This window comes from Lepidochelys kempii, chromosome 2, assembly GCF_965140265.1.
Source record: "Lepidochelys kempii isolate rLepKem1 chromosome 2, rLepKem1.hap2, whole genome shotgun sequence".
Classification (NCBI taxonomy): Eukaryota; Metazoa; Chordata; order Testudines; family Cheloniidae; genus Lepidochelys; species Lepidochelys kempii.
The window spans coordinates 96,043,965-96,058,797 of NC_133257.1; positions in this window are offsets into that span (position 1 = coordinate 96,043,965).

Consider the following 14,833-nt stretch of genomic DNA (forward strand, 5'->3'; position numbering starts at 1 on the left):
TTAGTTCTTGGAATCTGAACATGTCAGTAAATGTTCAGTTTCTTAACCTGTAGATCTCATACTCAACAATTTAATTTATTTCATTTCAAAATTTGAATAGTGTTATGCACTGTACCATTGAGCAAACTGCCAAATATTTGAAATAAAAAAGCCTAAACCGTATATCACCCCTTTTACAAAGCAGCAGCTCATAATCAATCACCCCATCCACTGTCCTGTACCTCTCCCCCCTTACCTCTCTTTAAAGACCATGTAAAGCAAAAGGGCACTGCAGAATGCTGTGAAAGATGGCAAATCCTAGTTCTTTCAGGCCAGATGTGGAAGAACATTCCAGAGCCTCTATGGAGAATAACCTGCCAGTTATCTGCTCTCTATTATATCAAGCAGGAACTATCTTCAACCCTTGTGGAGATCACAACTGTGGAAGGTTTCAGAGTAGCAGCCGTGTTCGTCTGTATTCGCAAAAAGAAAAGGAGTACTAGTGGTACCTTAGAGACGAACCAATTTATTTGAGCATAAGCTTTCGTGAGCAACAGCTCACTGAATGCATCCGATGAAGTGAGCTGTAGCTCACAAAAGCTTATGCTCAAATAAATTGGTTAGTCTCTAAGGTGCCACTAGTACTCCTTTTCTTTTTACAACTGTGGAAGTATTTCAGGTAGGCTGGTCTGAAATTATAAAGGCCTTTATGAGTCAAAGCTAGCACCTTAAAAATCTGATTGCTCACATTTACCAGTTCAAGTCCTGGAGAACAGATGTCATGGACTTTTTATATGATGCCCTGCTTACTAAGTGGTTGTTCACCTTCTGTACCATTTCCATCAATGGTAAAGAAAGGCATTGCAAAAGCGAGCAGCAAGTCCAATTTCCAAGTTTCTCTTTTTCCACAATGACTACATCACCACTTTCATTGACATATGTCTATACTACAAAATTAGGTCGATTTTATAGAAGTTGATCTTTAGAAAGCGATTTTATACAGTTGATTGTGTATGTCCCCACTAAGTGCATTAAGTCGGCGAAGTGCATCCTCAATACCATGGCTAGCATCGACTCATGGAGCGGTGCACTGTGGGTAGCTATCCCACAGTCCCCGCTGCCCACTGGAATTCTGGGTTTAAGCTCCCAATACCCGATAGTGCAAAAACATCATCATGGTGGTTTTGGGTACATGCCATCAGTCTCCTTTCCCTCCCTCGCTCCCTCCGTGAAAGCAACGTCAGAGAATCTTTTTGTGCCTTTTTTCCTGGGTTACCCATGTAGACACCATAGCACAGCAAGCATGGAGCCTGCTCAGCTCACCACTCCTGTTGTGAGCATTGTAAACACCTTCCACATTATCCTGCAGTCTGAGCAGAATCTGGCTAGGAGCTGCCAGCATGAGGATGATTGTGAGGAGGACATAGACACAGATATTCCTGAAAGCATGGAATGTGGCAACTGGGACATCATGGCAGCGTGCGGCAGGTTGATTCAGTGGACTGCCGATTCCATGCCCGCAAACAAACACAGACTGGTGGGACCACATAGTGTTGCGGGTATGAGATGATTCCCAGTGGCCACGAAACTTTCACATGCATAAGGCCACTTTCCTGGAACTTTGTGATTTGCTTTCCCCCGCCCTGAAGCACAGGAATATCAAGATGACAGCTGCTCTGTCAGTTGAGAAGCGAGTGGCAATAGCCCTGTGGAAGCTTGCAACACCTGACTGCTACCCATCAGTCGAGAATGAATTTAGAGTGGGCAAATCTGCTGTGGGAGCTGCTGTGATCCAAGTAGCCAATGCAATCACTGACCTTCTGATAACAACGGTAGTGACGTGCAGGTCATACTGGACAGCTTTGCTGCAATGGGGTTCCCTAACTGTGGTGGGGCGATGGATGGAATGCATATCCCCATCTTGGACCCGGACCACCTTGCCAACCAGTACATGAACCGCAAGGGGTCCTGCAAGAACTGGTGGATCACAAGGGACGTTTAACCGACATCAACATGGGATGGCTGGGAAAGGTGCATGATGCTTGCATCTTTAGGAACTCTGGGCTGTTTGAGCAGCTGCAAAAAGGGACTTACTTCCCAGACCTGAAAATTACCATTGAGGATGTTGAAATGCCAATAATTAGCCTTGGGTCCCAGCCTACTCCTTGCTCCCATGGCTCATGAAGCCTTACACAGGCAGCCTGGACAGTAGTAAGGAGCAGTTCAACTGTAGGCTGAGCAAGTGCAGAATGGTGGTAGAATGTGCCTTTGGACATTTAAAAGCTCACTGGCGCTGTTTTCTGACTAGGTTAGACTTCAGCACAACAAATATTCCCATTGTTATTGCTGCTTGCTGTGTGCTCCACAATATCTGTGAGAGTAAGATGTTTATGGCAGGGTGGAAGGTTGAGGCAAATCGTCTAGCAGCCGATTTTGAGCAGCCTGACACCAGGGTGATTAGAAGAACACAGCTAGGCGCGCTGCACATCACAGAGGCTTTGAAAATCAGTTTCATGACTGGCCAGGCTTTGGTGTGACAGTTGTGTGTGTTTCTCCTTGATGTAAACCTGCCCCCTTTGTTGATTTTAATTCCCTGTAAGCCAACCACCATCCCCCCCCTTCAATCACAGCTGGCAAAGGAAATAAAGTCACTATTGTTTTGAAGCCAGGCATTCTTTCTTTAGTAATTGGGGTGGGGGGGAGTGAGATAAGTGACAAGGTATCCTGGGTCAGGTTGGGGAGCAGGGGAAGAGGGAAGGACAAGGCCACATTTTTGATTTGTAGCCACACTACAAATCAAAATGTTTGGAATGACAGCCTTCTGTTGCTTGGGCTATCCTCTGGAGTGGAATGGCTGGGTGCCCAGAGCCTCCCCTCTGCCCCATTCTTGGGCGTCTGGGTGAGGAGGATATGGAACCTTGGAGAGGAGGGCAGGAGGTTATACAATGGATACAGTGGGGGTCTGTGCTCTTGTTGCCTTTCCTGCAGCTCCACCAGGTGCCTGAGCATGTCTGTTTGCTCCCCCATTAGCCTCAGCATCACCTCCTGACTCGTCTCATCACCCTCACTTAATGCTTTCCTGGCCTCTGTCAGTGTATGCCTCCATGCATTCAACTGTGCCCTGTCAGTGCAGGAGGACTGCATGAGCTCAGAAAACATTTATTTGGAAGTGCATTTTTTTCGCCTTCTAATCTGCAATAACCTCTGGGATGGAGATGATAGGGGGAGCGTAGAAACATTTGCACCTGCAGGGGGATAAAAAGGGAGAGTAAAATTTAAGAAGATACATTTCTGAGAACAAAAGGGAGACTCTTTCACAGTGAATCAAGCAATTCACAGCAGACAGCACATGTGTTTTAGATAGAAGATCGCATTTTGTCTTTTATATTGAGCACCTGCCGGTATGGTGACACATCACACACGGCTGGGCAATAGAATTCAGTTTCCAGGCAGCCATGGTAAGTCAAAGGGTATGTGGGGTTGGCTTCTGCCTTCATAACATGTGGGAATGGTTTCAAACTGCAGCGTTCTCCTTTCCCATAGCAAGCAATGCTGGCTGGGTTTGCCATTTAAAAGGAGGGGCTGCGGTTTTTGGGTGGATGTGCAGCACACCCCTCCCCTCACTCCACCCCATGGCTATTCTCTGGGATGATCCCTTCACCCCTCCCCTGATAGCGTGGCTATTCTCCAGGATGATCTCTTTTAGCCAAGTGCAAACAGCTCAGCATGAATGAGGTCCTTTTACTGCTCCCTTACAAAAATTCCCCTATTTCAACCAGGTGACCATAAATGATATCAGCTCCTGAGTCTAACACAGAAAGATAAAGATCGAATGTTGCTTGAATGCAACCAAAATCCAGGACCATTCACTGACATGCTTTGTGCTGCAATGATTCCAGACTACTTGCTACTGGCTTGGTGTGATAAAGTGTCCTACAGTGGAGGATGAAATAAGACAGACCTCCCCAGAAACCTTCTGCAAAGGCTTTCAGAGTATCTCCAGGAGAGCTTCATGGAGATGTCCCTGGAGGATTCCTGCTCCATTCCCAAACAGACTTTTCCAGTAGCTGTACTGGACGCAAATGCATCCCGATTCTTCAGGGCAAATCAAAACACTAAACACAATTGCTTTTAAACCCTGTAGCGTAGTTACAAAATGTGCACTCACCAGAGGTGCCTTCTCTGGCTTCAGGGTCTGGGAACCACCTTGGGGGGGTATTGGCTCCACAGTGATGAAAAGGTCCTGGCTGCCAGGGAGAATGGATCTCCGCTTGCCTGCTGCGCATTCTCCTCCTCTTCCTCATCCACAAAATCCTCCTCCCTGTTGCATGAGACTACCCCCTTGCAGGTGTCCATGGACAGTGGTGGGGTAGTGGTTGGATCCCCCCCTAGAATGCCATGCAGCTGATCACAGAAGCAGCGTGTATGGGGTCCTGACCCAGAGCAACCGTTTGCCTCCTTTGTCCTTTGGTAGGCTTGCCTCAGCTCCTTGACTTTCATGCGGCACTGCTGTGTGTCCCTGTTGTAGCCTCGCTCCACTATGCCCTGTGCGATTTTGGCATATATATTAGCATTTCTCCTTTTTGATTGGCATTTGGCCTGCACAGATTCTGCACCCCATATAGCAATCGGACCCAGTGTCTCCTGTTCAGTCCATGGGGAAGCTTCTTTGCGATTCTGGGACTGCATGGTCACCTGTGCTGCTGAGCTCGCCACGCTGACCAGGAAATGAAATTCAAAATTTCCCAGGGCTTTTCCTGTACCTGGCTAGCTCATCGGAGTTGAAAGTGCTGTACAGAGTGATCACACTGAAGCACTCTGGGATAGCTCCCAGAGGCCAATACTGTCGAATTGTGTATGCACGACCCAAATTCAACCCAGCAAGGTCGATTTTAGTGCTACTTCCTTCGCTGGGGAGGAGTACAGCAGTCAGTTTTAAGAGCCCTTTAGGTCGATGGAACAGGGTTGCTTGTGTAGATGCATCGCTTATAAAATAGACATAACACGCTAAATTCAACCTAACCTTGTAGTGTAGACCAGGGCACAGTATCTCTTAGAAACTGTGTACTTTTCAGTCTCTTCCTCAAAGGCAATTGCCAGTTGCAACATTGATAAAGTTCTCAGTAGCCCTGCAGTGACAAGCATATCACCCACCCACCCCCAAGGACAAAGCAGCTAATATTGTTTAAGACATTTCAGAGGAAAAATTTTCTTGCTAAGTCTCAAGCTTTGACCTTGAGCATTAATCATAAAATGAGGCCTGTGTTAACAGGAGCCCTTCTTTCTAGAACTGGCCATATGATTTAAGGGCAGCTAAAGTTATAGCATGTCTCATCAAAAGTTCATAGCCTGGTGAGATATAGCAGCCATGAACCTGGTATGAACAGTAGCAATGTGGCTTGCTTTTAAGGATATCCAAAGAGTGGTATTAAAACAAACAAAGCTTTACCACCAGTTTTAGACATGCAGTTGTCCTAAGATGACTTTTTTTGTTTAACAGATCTGTTGCTTTTGAGTCATTTTTTATTTTAGTACCTCAGCAGATGCTACTGAAAGCATTCTGGTAAAAGTTGTATGTTTCACTTTTTGCTAGAACTTAAACAGAAAGGTGATCCCATAGATCAAGGCCTGGCCACCAGGAGAAAACCTCAAAGACAAAGGAAAGGTTAGTTTTCCACATATATTTTGCTTTGTGTTATGTTTGCTTTTAGGGTTTCTCAGAAGCTAGAGAGGTGAACAGCCAAATGTTCAGCTAAAAGTGCTGAACATACACACACTTTTATATATGCATTAAATATTTCCTTCCGCCAAAACACCCCACTCATTTGCGTTCAGAAGCAGATGTATGAATAAATAAAGGTAGGGGAGCTAACAAGTGTTTGAGGCTGAAAAATGGAGTCCTGAGAGGTGCTTAAGAAGTGAAATCAACCCCTACCACTTTCAGTTGCTTTTGTAATGGACAGTATCAAAGACTCCATTTTATAGTGCCTGTTCCCATTACTTTTTATTCTACTATACCAGGTAACATCTCTTACAAAAGACAACAAACTTTGGAGTTCCTGGTGTACTCTTTAGCAATTGACATGAAAGTGAAATACTTTTAAATCATTACAATTCACCTGAACCTTCTCTGTTTTTTTCCCCAAGGAGTTAAAAAAGCAGACAAGAAAGGAATAGATCAACAGAAGAGAGAAACTGACCAGATTCACTTTTAAGAACCAGAAGATTTCTGTCATGCTTAAACTGATCAGTGTTTCAAAACTGTACCTCTTTTACAATGATCAGAATAAAAATACAGATACAGTATATCAATAAATGAAGAAAAAACCTTTTGGAGTTCCCTTTAGCAACTAAATGGAAACAAAACCTTCTCCACAGGATATTAGTGTCTCAGCTTGCAGTAATGGAGCACAGCTGCAACAATAACAATAAAAAAAAATGTCCTTTCTCACCATTTGTAGCAAGCTCAATCTGAGGCAAGGTTTTTCCACAAATTGCTTCAGCATGAACTGTCCCCAAGTCTTTGGAATGAATTGCTTCCTCTCTGATAGAGGCTTGTGACAAGTAAACAGTGATTGCTCTTATGCTGCATGCCAAATAGAGAGCAAAATCAAGTTATTAATATTTTAAGTTCCTCTCCAATTGTATTTCATTTTGAAAGAATAGCTGCCATACATTGAACAAAGTATTAAACAGAAAATAGCTATATTACATGATATGATCAATCTGGGTGTATGTTGCAAAATAAATCTCCAGGAAAGTGTGTTTGGTCACCCCTGTTTCTTTCTGTGATGATTCTAACAAGTGTGTTTACTGGCAGGAATGTTTGCTGAATCTGTGAAATTTTAAACAAGTTCCAAGAAAAGCAAATTCAAAATCCATAATCAATTGTTTCCCTGGTAACTTGATTCTAAACAGTTATGCTCATCTTGTTCAGGTACAAAAACATTTCATGTGTTCAACTAAAAGCAGTTTAAATTTTGTATATTGCAGTGGACTACTCATGAACAAGCTGCAGATGTCCAACTACCTGCAAGAATTATCTGAAGACTAAATTCAAGTTTAAACAAAAATAAAGATCCTGATAGATATATATGTGTGTGTAAGTAATTCATGAACAGGAAAAAGGTGAGCAATTCAAATGAATAAGTCAGCATGTATTAGTCATCCAGTCTCTATCAAATATAAATACATGTTTTTACCCCCTAGGGTGAAATTATACCATCTTGTTTGCAAATTGGCAGATAATAGGGCTCACTCACTACAAGGGCAGCTCTTCCGGCTGCTCCTTCATTCCTGGCACGACTTGCAGGTGTGGGGCTACTCCAGCCCAGAGCAGCTCCTTTCACCCCTTCCAGGCTCGTGCAGGGTTTATATAACCTATCAGAGTCCTCTTTAAAAGCTGTTCAGTGTTTTGGATCTCCAAGTTCCCAGGCTGGCAAAACAAACTTGCCATTTCCTTGGAGACAGGATGTAAAGAATTTGAAGCTGATAGCTGTGTCCATCATCTTTCAAGTGTGTGTTAGGGTGTCCTTATCTGGTGTCATTGTCTTCTTCCTGCTATACTTCACACAGACCCTATTAAGCTAGGCCAGGTCATTTATACGGGAAAGGCTTATAATTCAATGCACAATAACTTATACTAACTGACCAAGTCACACAGTGTCCGTAAAGTTATTACATTTTAGTATGTTTTGATTATAAAGCAATTTCATGACTGTCACAAATATATTGTCTATTTTCTAACATGTTATTTAAAGTGCGACCCAAAATATCCCTCTGCTGTAGCCTATCCCCCACCACCCACCAAGGTGCATTTAAATATTTAGGTTGCCAGCCTACATGCGTCTCTTCTGACCATATGCTTAGTATGGCTAACTGTATTGTAAATGATGAGAACAGACTGATGCCAAAAATGTATGTACAGTAACCCTGACATTTACCATCAGTAAAGAGACGTTTGCTTTTCCCTGCAATAATATTGTTGCTGATCCCGGTGCTACAGCCATCTGTGGCAGTAGTGCTGCTGCTGAAAGAAATTCCTGCTTGAATCTGAAATAAAGAAGGTTTTATATTTGTTGTTCTGACTAAGGCTTTATAAGCAGGCTAAATTTTCAAAACTATATTCTAGTGGCATTTGTGTAAAGTACTAATGGCAACTGCTTATGTGGAAAATGAGATCAATTTCCCTCTGCCAAGTTTGGCTCAAAGTAGTATCCACTTTTCCGACTTTTCTCTTTAGTGCACAGTCTTTCCAGATCCACGGTGTGACATCAGTCTGGAGTAATTTCATCACTTGCATATCCTAAAGCAACTGCCTGAAAGCAGCCCTGCATTTTGGCAGCCAGTTGCCACGGAAAGGGAAGACCAGTTGCATTCCTTCAGCTGCCCTAGAAGAAATAGTGCTCCAGGATCTCATTCAGAAAGCACAGGTGGCAATAGAAGGCCTTCCATATGGGACTGGTCAATAAGAAACGTGATTGGAAGAGGAAGCAGCCAGATTTAAATTTTGTAAATTCATTTATTCTGAAATGTTAGCAGTAGAACCCACATTTTTATGAGTTTATCTATAACTTCAACAGCTGTCAAATTTCTAACAGTCGCCATTTATCAGAGAAACAAGGAAAAAGCAGAACTACTGGGTTGGTTTACTAGTGGAAAAGGTCCAGTTCTTAGAGGGCATGACCTAATCATCATTGAAATCATAAAAGTATGCTTCCATCTTTTTTGTTTAAGGTGGGACTTGGAGCAGAACATGAATGTGCACACACCTTAAAAAAGCGGCAAAGACTCCTGTGGCACCTTATAGACTAACAGCTGAATTGGAGCAAAAGTTTTCGTGGGTGAATATCAGATGCATGTCATCCGACGAAGTGGGTATTCACCCACGAAAGTTTATGCTCCAATACATCTTTTAGTCTATAAAGTGCCACAGGACTCTTTGCCGCTTTTACAGATCTAGACTAACATGTCTACCCCTCTGATACTTGACACCTTAAAAAAGGTCTCCTGTAATTGTGACTTTAATTTGAAGTCATTTGCATAGGTAATTCTGATTTACTAAAAACACACACAGTGGTCCCTTTATAACAGAACACAATTGCTGGGAGTTTGGGGTATTTTTAAAATTTAAAGTAAAAAATAAAAAGTGATTACAGCAAAATGCCCACCTGCGAGCAACAGCAAAATGCTAGAAGTACAAAAGTATAAAAGAACAAAAAACAAAACAAAGCCCAACAACACTGAATGTTTAAATACACCTTATCCATGTCTGATTTACCAATACATATATTTCTAGGGCTTGATGCTGCAAGGTGCCGAGGTCTCTGGCTTTGAGCCAGGAAAACATTTAAGCACATGAGTAAACCTATTTAAGTCAAAGGGACTACTCATATGTTTAAAGCATAGCCCATATGCTTAAATGCTTTGCTTGGCTGGGGAAGAGTGTGCTTAGCCCCTTTCATGATGAGCCAATAGTCCATAAATATTTAGATAAATATTGTAGGCCAGACCCTCAGCTGGTGTGAGTCATCATAATTCCATTGAACTATCCTGTCAGCAAACAGGATGTTAGGAATCATTAAAAAATAGAGAATAAGACGGAGAATATCTTATTGCCCTTATATAAATACATGGTACGCCCACATCTTGAATAGTGCATAAAGATATTGTCTCCTTATCTCAGAAAAAGATATACTGGCATTAGAAAAACTAAAATGATTAGGGGTTTGGAACAGGTCCCATATGAAGAGAGATTAAAGAGGCTAGCACTTTTCAGCTTGGAAAAAAAGGAGACTAAGGGGGGATATGATAGAGATATATAAAATCATGAGTGGTGTGGAGAAAGTGAATAAGGAAAAGTTATTTACTTGTTCCCATAATATAAGAACTAGGGGCCACCAAATGAAATTAATGGGCAGCAGGTTTAAAACAAATAAAAGGAAGTTCTTCACACAGCACATAGTCAACCTGTGGAACTCCTTACCTGAGGAGGTTGTGAAGGCTAGGACTATAACAGGGTTTAAAAGAGAGCTAGATAAATTCATGGAGGTTAAGTCCTTTAATGGCTATTAGCCAGGATGGGTAAGGAATGGTGTCCCTAGCCTTGGTTTGTCAGAAGGTGGAGATGGATGGCAGGAGAGAGATCACTTGATCATTACCTGTTAGGTTCACTCCCTCTGTGACACCTGGCATTGGCCACTGTCAGCAGACAGAATACTGGGCTGGATGGACCTTTGGTCTGACCCAGTATGGCCATTCTTATGTTATTACTGAAGTCAACCCATATAAAAGTTTCAGTGATGCAGCTAACGTACAACACACTCAGGCAACTGCCCAAGAAAAAACCTGGGGAAAAAAAGAGAGTCCATTTGCATGTCAAATCAATCTTTTCCCCCAGGATTTTTCTCAGGCAGTGGCCTATATTGGACAGTTGGAGTATCTTAATTTGAGCCAAGTTCAGGGAGATCTGATGTTTTAGATGTTTTAGTCCAAATGCACGTTTTATTACTTAATTCCAGAATGAGTTCAGAGGTTTGGAAAGGAGGATTTTTAATTTTATCAAAATAATTGATCTAAATTAATCTTATAATGGTAAGTACTCTGTCACTCATTTGTGTGCCACTCTATATACAGTTGCATTTAAAGTGTTATTGCATTAGGTTCTTTAAAAATGTAGCCCTCAATGTCAACTATATAGTTGTATTTCAATAGAGCTTGAGTTCTCTATGACCCATACATTTCTCCTGACTTGATTATTGTTATTGATTTAGTGCCATTGTTGTGCATGGCCCTCTACAAACATATTGAGACACTGTCCCTGGCCTAAGGAGCTTGCACACTAAGATCTTGATCCTATAACAGATTCCATGCAGGCTGATCCCTTTGCTCATGTAGGGTCCATTGTGGGACTGGGGTATACATGTTCAATTGTGCCAAGTGATGAGTGCCCTCAACTTCCAGTGGTCACTGGGGATAGAAACCTTCACAGAATTGGGTCCTCAAAGAGAGGAGGGGAGGACAAACCAAAAAATAAACAGTGGGGGGGGGATACATCTGTTGGGAGAGTGATTTTTTTAAATTATTTTTACACAGCCCAGACATGGAGGACATGTCTGCTTCCTATGTGTGTACATTTTTTTGTTTGTTACAATGTTATTCTGCTTATGAGCATGATCCAGAGCCAGTTGAAGTCAATGGGAGTCTTTCCAGTGACTACCATAGGCACTGGATCAAACCTTATATCTTACTATTTTTAAGATGACCAGCCAGCAGAACATGGGTTGAATGTGTTGGAGTAGAATTTAGTGGTGATCACTGTGAGTTTGATCTGAATGCTATGCAGTCTTCATTGTGGACAGTTGTCCATGTATGTTTTGCTAGATTTGGCTCTGCTTCTGAAGACAACCTGGGATTTTACCATTCTGTAAATGTAGACAGTTGACATGACAGGATGCATTTAGGTTTGTGTGGACAACTGCACCAAACATTTAAGAACATAAGAATGGGCATACTAGGTCAGACCAAAGGTCCATCTAGCCCAATATCCTGTCTTCTGACAGCGGGCAGTGCCAGCTGCCCCACAGGGAATGAACAGAACAGTTAATTGTCAAGTGATGCATCCCCTGTCGCTCATTCCCAGCTTCTGGCAAACAGAGGTTTAAAACTCCTCAGGTTTAACCAAACTTATATAACTAAAGGCAGCTATGCTCCATCTGTGTATGGGGGGGGGGGCTCTATGCCAGTTTGATCTTGCTGGGTTTGTATATAAATCTGCAGGGACTGTCAGGGTTTAGGTTCGGAATATTAAATAAATAGTTGATTGTTTTAGTTCACCCAATTGCATTTAAAAATCAATCTTTTTCTCTTAACCCAAAGAAGAATCTGTGCAATTTTATGGTTTAGACTATGCAGGAGATCAGATTAGACCACATAATGATCCCTTCTAGCATAGAAGTCTATGAACATGTGCAATATTAAAAGATGTCACTGCCATAGGGGGACACAGGCGAGAGGCATGACCTGCTAAAGCTCGTATGCACATCTCTCGAGTGCTTATGATTTTCTTTATGCAGACTGGAGTCCAGAAAGTACATACTGACATTAGGGATGTATATGAATTTGAACAGACCACAAAACATCTCAATCTTCCCCCACCCAAAAAAAAAAAAAATCAGGCCATGTATACATCTCTGACTAGCATCCATTGTAATGACTCCCAAAGAGCCTATATCCTGTGAATGTGTGTAGAAATATTGCATAAAACTAAGCTAAATCTTAATGAGACAAGATTCTTGATCCAATTGTGCTTCAGGGCCTAGAGAATTCCAAGAATAAATTTTCCCCCACCCTTTATAATAATTATTTTCTCACCTCAAATTCAAACACAATAAAGTAAGTCATATTGTTTTAAATACAGAAAGGTCTGATTTGAGCTACATAATGTCAGAAATAATTCATAATTACAGCTGAAACAAGATCAGTCTTTTCTACACCTTGTTATTACAAAAGTCTCCAGGCAGCGGATTTTCTTGCTCATTAGACATGCAGCAATTTGTAGACTTTTCAATCAAGTTTTAAACTCCTTTTGTGGAGCACGTAAGACACTTTGTTATCTGAACATAAGGCCTGATTCTGATCTTGCTTGCATTGATTCCACACTGGAGTCGTTTCACTGTTGTCAATGAAGCTGATTTACATCAGTGTAAATAAGAACAAAACCAGGCTCAGTTTGTATAGTTCAGTGAGCATCCATTTTCATCTTCAACTCTGGGCTGGTCTACGCTACAAGGGTAGATCTACTTGCCATGGTGTCTTCACTGAGGTGTGAAGACGGGAGATGCTCTCCCGTCGATTCCCCTTGCGCTTCTCGTTGAGGTGGAGTACCGGAGTCGATGCTAGAGCAATCGGTGGTCGATTTATAACATCTATACTAGATATAATAAATCAACCCCTGCTGGATCGATCGCTGCCTGTTGATCTGGCCAGGAGCGTAGACAAGCTCTCAGCTGGAACTTAGTGCTTACAGAACTTCTCTCTCTTGCATGTCAAAGTTTACACCAAAACGGGAACCTAAACCCATACTCCATCGTGCATACTTGATAGTAATATACCACTTTTTCCACAAGCTGCCTCTTTGCATTACAATCTCTCTACATAAGCAGACAGGAAACCAAGCTCTTAGGTTCATTCCTGACAGGCTTGTTAGCAGGTGTGCAATCAACATTTTCCTAAGGAGGAAGCCCAGAACTCTTCCTCTCCCGCCCTACTCCCATCTCTGAGCTCTCTCCCCTGCACTCTCCCTTGTACCCAGCTCCACACACTCCTCAGCACTGCCCCTATATCCAGACCCGTGCTCTCCCTCTGCCACTCCCCATACCCAGTCCTGAGCACGCTCATGCTGCCTGTGCACCAAGACTTGAGCTCACTCTTACACCCAGCTCCACACACACACTGTTGCCCCACAGTCTCCCCCCCACATTGCCCCACTACCAGCTCTGAGCTCTCTCCCACTGCGCACAGCCCCATAGCAGGGAGACCACACACCCAGCCCCATACTCATACCCAGAGAGGCAGTTAGGCCACACACACCAGGGGCTAGGCATTTCTGGGAGTCCCAGACCACATTCTCCTCCTGTGTCTCCACTTCCCCAGGAAGCACCAAAAGCCTGGATCCAATCCTCCCACCTTCAAGGGAGCTGGAGAGTCCCAGTACTTCCTGCTCCTCACTGGGGGGAGTTGGGAGGGCCCAGTGTCCATGGGCACCAGAAGGACTGCAAAGATGTGAGGATGAGGGAGCTATGCAGACACATGGGGTTGCAGCACCACTCCAATTTGGCCTGCTCCTCCATCATGTTGGAGGGTTGGCTAAGCCAAATTTCTAGGTCTAGTCAGGGGCCGGGGTGAGGCTGGGCCCATTCACCCCCATATACACTTTATTGCACCCTTGCTTGTTAGGCATTCTTTAGACTAGAAAGCATGCTTTGTTTTAACTCAGTTAATAAAATATTCCAACATAAAATGGAAACAGATTAACTCTCTTCTGTTTCAGGAAAAAAAAATTATACCTCCCTTAGGTATGTGTAGGGTCTCCATTACTGTGGTATCTTCACAACACCCCTGTGAGGTAGGGAAGTGCTATTAGCACCATGTTACAGATGGAGAAGAGAGAGACAGAGAATTTAAGGGCTAGATTAAGGGTATTTAGGTACCTTAAGATGCAGAAAGGCACCTAGTTGGATTTTCAAGTCAGCTAAACAGCCAATGAGAGAGATAGGTGAGGTAATTTATTGGATCAGCTTCTGACCTGAAGAAGAGCTCAGTGTATCTTGAAAGCTTGTCTTTCTTACCCCACCCACCTTGTCTCTCTAATATTCCAGGACAAACGTGACAACAACACTGCAATGAACAGTAAATGGGAGTTAGACATCTAATTCACTTCAGTGCTTTTGTAAATCCTACTAGTTGCCTCTCTGCATCTTTAGGTACCTAAATACCTTACAAAAACTGGCCCTTAGTGACTTGCCCAAAGTCATATAGGATGTTTGTGGCAGAGTGGTAACTGGACGTGGGGCTCCCATGGCCTAGGCTAGTACCCCAAGCACTGAACCATCCTTTCTCTAACACAAGGTAAATTAATTTAAAATGCTATGAATGAGGGAAAAACTTAAGAAAAGGGGATATATAGAGCATATTAGAACTAACTTCCTGGCAGTGAGAACTATTAAGATTTGGAATTTAGTTTCTCAAGGGAAGTGGTGACATATAAAATTAGACTGCAAGTCTAGCTGATGAATAATAACTCTGCTGCCTACTGCACCCAAGGGAATGGATTTGAAAGGCATATGTAGATGAA